Source organism: Morone saxatilis, unplaced genomic scaffold (assembly GCF_004916995.1).
Source record: "Morone saxatilis isolate NCDOM2014 unplaced genomic scaffold, NCSU_SB_2.0 Contig4, whole genome shotgun sequence".
Taxonomy (NCBI): domain Eukaryota; kingdom Metazoa; phylum Chordata; class Actinopteri; family Moronidae; genus Morone; species Morone saxatilis.
Genome location: NW_023339984.1, coordinates 16,672,953 through 16,679,280, shown reverse-complemented (window position 1 = coordinate 16,679,280; position 6,328 = coordinate 16,672,953).

The following is a 6,328-nucleotide window of genomic DNA, read 5'->3' as shown; positions in this document are numbered from 1 at the left end:
TGTAAAGCCGTCAGCATAAATTCTCCCTCGCTATGCAGATCTTAAACACATCTGCATTCCAGCAACCGCACATACGCCACTGCAGGATTCATCTCGGCCTCATAATTTAATCTCGTCCGCGTAATTTAGGCGTCGACAGACCCTCAGCGGCATAACCTGCAGGCGTGAGCGGATCTTTATCACTTCCAGTGCCACTGCAGAAGGTTTCTTTATTCCACCAAATGTAAGCTGCTCCGTCCATACAACCGTGTAAACCCCGGATTATGTTTTCTGGAAAGGGAATATATGAAATGAAGTAAAATGATAAAGACCAACTCCTTGGTGTTCGTGTGAAACAGGTTGAGATAAGCTCACAGCCTCGGCAACGCTTTCTTCTCAAGGAAATAAAGGTTAAGTGAAGTTTGGTGAAGTTCTCAATCGTTTTTATTTCAACCCCAGACTTTAAGTGCAGGACCCTGAGGTCGGGACTAGCTCTGCTTTATGTAATCTCAACTAACAGGAAGCACAGAACTGCACACTCAGCAGCTCTGTGTGAGTTTCTTTCTGCAAAGAAATCTCAATTAGCAAAGGGGCAGTAAGAGCACTGCAGCTTTTAGGAATAATCACAAGGTCTACATTTGGTTTTAGTCTGAAGCAGGAAGCGTTCCTTTCTCCCGGATGGTCTGAAAATGGCATTTCTTGTGAGCTGGTCTCTGCTGGCACACAGCGACCTCCCAGAGCAAAACATCCATACTGGGATGCATGAAAATATCATTTGTCGCCCTGCTGTCAAAACAGCCACAGAGTGTTTTACAAATGATACGTCAAAACAGCCTGCAAGACAAACAAACAAACAGTATCATGTATGTGGCAAATGAAAATAAATATGTAGAAAACATGTGTATAGAATACATTTACAACAATTACAACAAAAAAAATTCTTTATCTGCTGACGAGTGAAAAATGACCAAATATACATTGAAATCAGCTTTTTGTGACATTTTCTCGAAAATCTTTATTTATGTTGTTTTAATGCTGCTACAGGTTGTATTCAGTGCAATAGCAGTAATTGGTCTTGAGCCAATCAGTATCAACCTACATGGGTCTCATTTTTTTACTGCATGTTTTAATCTGTCTTCTTTGATGTGATGATCAGATTTCCACACAGTCAGCATTTTGCTCACGTAGTCCAGTTATAAAATCCCCAAGTATTTGTCTCGATATCAACTCAAAAACCGTTATTTCGAGTCCCCCTCTTCCTCCTACCCGCTCTGCAGGCTTAACCTTTCACATAAACCGGTCAGCCAATACGTGATAAAATGTGGGACAACATGTGTTTCTACGAGTGGATGCAGAGCCGTCGCTGCAGTTGCACTTGTCGCCATCTTCAACATGTTGTTCTTCCTATGGCATTAACGACAGACTATAATACACATACACACTAAACCCTGTCTCATCCCAATCTCATTCATATACTACTAAATGATTTTTTTTTACACATGTTTAAGGAAGGAACATAATTATGCAGCCTTGATTACCTTCAACTGGCAACATTTTTGCTTGTGCAGGAAGTTCTGAACTACTTTGTACCACACAGAATTTGTACAAGTGGATGGTGGCCGCAAAAAAACAGCAAAACGTCTATAATATAATCAGAAAGTGTGAAAGTTTGGTAGAGGTACAGAGAATGATCACCTAAATCGGCTTAATAGTGACTTTTGCTCTCGGAGTGGAGTTGTTTTTGGCAGGCAACCCTCTGAACGCTACCTGCTCAGCACCAAACAGCAGGCAGACACAGTTAGAGACTCACTGGTGAACGTATTGGAGCAGCTCAAGAGACAGAGATATTTCCTTGGCAGCGTTACGTTTCCTTGTGAACCTCCTCACTGTTGTGTAGTTTTTAGTTGATGTAGTTTCTCCGTGTACTTTGTTTTATAGTGTTTAATTCTATTTTCTGCTTGGCTGCGTGCAGTATTTTAGATAGAGAAGGTTCTGCTCTCGCTTTAACACATTTTAGCAGGATGTTTGTAGCGGTTATGGAAGACTTTCAATGCCAAAATAAAAACAAATCAAAGAAATAATTTATGAATGCGTTTACTGAGTCATAATTAAACAGCTGTTCTTAAACTGAATTGTAAATTTAATTGTGATACGACATTTTGCCACATAGCAATCAAATCACATCACATAAAACAAACTGAAGGTATTTTAAATCTTCCATAACATACAGTAAACCTTGTAAATAAAGAGTTTTTGGGCATCCCAGCAGTCTGTCTTTGTCCTCTATCCTACCAGCTGATTAATGGAACTCACTTGTCAGCTCCCAGTCAGATTGACTAATAGAGTTAACGACAGGTCAAGTAATTTCCAGTTTGTCACAGTCCAATCTTGTCTGGTCCAGTTAAAACCCAGCTCAGCTCAGATCCCTTCTCTTCACTCCAGTCCTCAGCCCCCCAGTCCTGCTCTGGTCACTGAAGGTCAACCTGGATGTGAATTAATTTACTGCAAATAAATCAGCTAAATTGAAACGGCAAACTGCAGCTCATTACAAAAAGGTCAGACACATACAAGATGCTGGGGTCACGATGGTTCCTCCTGCCTCTTCCTCTGTGGCTAATAGAGTTTAATCAGCCTCATTATTGCTGAAATAAATTACCTGAAGTACAACGAGTAAAATTATTCACACACTTACAGGTTTTGGGAATGGCGGTCAATCTCGCCATGACTCTAAATAACCCCTGATAACATTTATACTTCAGAAGCACCATGGAAACTGGAGTCAGTATCTTCAGTCCACTTGACAATGCCGGTAACTGGAGGCATTAATTTGTCTGTCAGCTGTTGATAAAGGGTCCACTGACAGCGAAGGCATCTTATTTTTCTTCCTGCAAACACAATATTTTGAAAAAGACGACAATGTGTCAGCGCTGTACAATATTAACATCACTTTCGGGCCGATAAATCTCCCATTTCGGACCGTGACGGCGCTCCGCTATCTGCCGGCAGAGATAACCTGACAGCCGCTCGTTTGGGGGATTTCTGTTCCGCAGCAGACTGAGTGGCTCCGTGGTTATATTGAGCATTCAGGACCTGTGTCTTCCTGGCAGGGGTTGCTTTGTCACTCCTCTTCAGTAACCGAACTGTGTTTGAACTTGACAGGATGAGGAGGAGCCACGAGCGTGTTTGTGGCCTTTAGAGTGTTTTTAAGGTTTAGGGTCTCGACTAGGACTTAGATTTGAAATACCAACAACACTTCAGCTGGGGCAGTGAGTCAGCGCTGAAGATTTCTTTTTCTTTTCAGCTTCATTAGAGCCTTTTGACTGTAAGAAAGCAGCAGGAAACTCGCCTCGCTCTTTGAATATATGCCTCTGAGACGATTCAAGTATTTAGATGCATAAATAACGCACAATTATGTTATGGTCTGTGTGAACACTCGACTCTGACTGGCTGCAGGGTGTTAATTACCGTCTAAATGAATGCACAGCATTGGCACCAGCTGGCTGCAGATACCTCTACAATATAAATTAATTAAATGAAAAAAATGAATATGTTATTTACAGCACTAAGGGGCAAATTCACAAAGAATGGATGGATTTTTTTACAGTTTCATTCCTTCTTTTTGTCTTATTTGGCTCGTTCTTAAAAAGCTGCACAATGTGCGAGAAGCTCTGAACTTACTGACACTTTGAATGAGCAGTCATCTCACATCCTTCTGGCTTGATATTGATTTGGGGACAAAGACGTGGCTGGATAATGTATCTTGTTGTTAAACATGCTGTCAAATTATATTTACTGTTTGTCGACTGTACGTAGTGTTATTGACATAGCGTTAGAAAAGAGAGAAGTCTCTCCCGTTACCAAGTCGTATCTAAAGTTTGCTATTTTATTTTTGGAGTAGATAGCAATGTTTGGATTACATAAGAACCCTGTGGATTTGTGATGATTGTTTCAGGTATTAGTCAACCATGCATGCTAATATAAGTGTATGATCTTAATTGTTTATCTTTGGCTTGTGATGATGGTATAACAGTGATAATGCAACCTCCCAATCGTCCATTCATTCCTGATAATGGACACCTTACATATACTATAAATACACACATACAAAGTAGCAATAAAAACCATGTAAGGTGACTAGCTTTATGTGTGTGTGCGTGTGTTTGTGTTGACTGCTGGTACATGTAACTTCATAAATGAGCAGCAGGTTTGGCGGTGCAGCTTTGTGTTGGATGATGCAGTAGTTCGGTTGAGATTTCAGGCTGCATCGTAAGTGTTTCTCTCCGTATTCGGTGGTTTGACATCCGCTCCTCTTCCCCTCGCGTCCCCCCTGAACAGCCTTGTTGAAATGCAGATCTGTATCGCAGCTGCAATAATAGGTTCAGTTTACAGTGTCAGACTGAGTCCTAACCCACTTGTGTGACATTAGCATATTTATCATTATCTGTGAGGTTTTGTCCATAATGAGCCAGCGCTGTCACAAAGAGGAGCACCATGTGAAAGACAGCACGTTCAAAGCCTTCAGAAAGCGGGTACAATTATATGAGTCTCCTGTTGATACAAATATAGTTTTGACAGTTGAATCTGTAAACTGTTTACTGTTATATATTTGTAATTTTTTGTATTTGATATTTGAAGTAGCTCAGACGGTTTGAGGTTTGTGTTTTTTGGTTGGACATTTCACTGTGTTGCTTTTTTGTTTCGATACAATATTTATGTTTGTGTTTACGTCACTTTTTGGTTGGAATTTTGAACATTTTGTAGTTGAGGAGCAGTAAATTAAATATGGAGTAAAAGAAAGTTAATTAAATATTAGTATAACTGATTGTTTAAGTCATTTTTCAAGCAAAATATTACCTCACATTACCTTGTTCCAGCTCCTCGGTTGTAAGGATTTCCTGCTTTTGTTTGTTTTGTCTAAATTTCAGGGTTTGAAACTAGCCATAGATGTCACCATGAGCTTTATGAAAAGGCTTTAAGTCTAATCTGTGTATTTCTGCCCACTTTCTAACATTTTATAGACAAAATACCTAATTGATTATTCAAAGAGACAATAATCATATCCAAGGATGGACGATATCTTGAATAAAACTATTGTTTAGTGAATGGTTTCCACAATTAGCTTAAGGTGTACATTTCTTTGGCCGTATCACCCATCCCATATTAATCGATAATAATTGCTAGTTGCTGACTCCGTAAGCAAACTGCATTTCAAGACACAAAGTTGTAAAGACACGCACACTGTATAACTTGCAATACTACATTTATTAACAGCACCTCTGTACCAGACCTTCATCAGGCAAAATGGTTGCCTCATCCTACTCCTAGGCATCTGTCCCATAAAATAGATGTGCAAAATGTTGACTGTTGAAATTGTTTTAATAAATAAAGCCTGCCTGAAGTTTACTGTGGAAAAACTGTAGGGACTTTAATGTTCAGGTCAGTCAGGTCCAAGTCCTCATTTTTTTGATTTAAGTCCAAGAACCAAACTCGATCTATAGCAAAATATGCTGAACTCTGCAATCTGTGCTTAACTCTACCTCAGCGGGTATCTTGTACCAGTGATGAAACCACTGGAAACACCGACTGCTGTTTGCTCCTCGCCTCCCTGTTTTACTTTCCAAACACATGTCATAATGATATTCAGATGTAAATCTTGTCTTCTACAGTTCATCGCAGTGTTTCTTGGACCAGAACTTACATTTTTAATTCATGTCCAAGTTCAATCTTTTTTTTTCTTTTGGTACCACAGGGGTATTTACTGAGGAAGACGGGTGTTATTAATTATTTTCCAAACCCAGCAATTAGCTCGTTCTTACTGACACACACATGCAGATGGTTATCAGTAGTTCTTTTCCCCTGGATTCATCTTGACGGCTCCCTCCCGCTTGAAATTTAATCTCCCACTGCGTGGAAAAATGTAAAGCAATCAAACCGCCTGCTCCCAAATAAACAAATGTGGGGCAATTATGGTGCAATAAGTCAACATGATAAAACCTACGCAAATAAACATAAACGCGCAAACAAGCAGAGCTTCTAAATGTTCTCCAGGAGGCAGTGGTTCGTGGGGATTACACGTATTAACAAGACTAGCCACTAATACTGCGGGATGAGGCTTATCCTTGGTCTGTTTATTGTGCTCAATGTATGTGGAGTCACTAATCTGCACTGCTTCAACTGTCTGCCCGTCCATCACTGTCAATTCACGTTCAGGTTGGAGGGTTTTATCTCTGTTTGAAACCTAGCTACTGGGCTCCTGCTGTCTGCTGGTTCTCTGCAAGTCCTCAAATGTCAGATAGAATTAGGCGAAGTTGCTTTTTTGAGGTCTTTAGTGAAGTGAAATGTATAATTT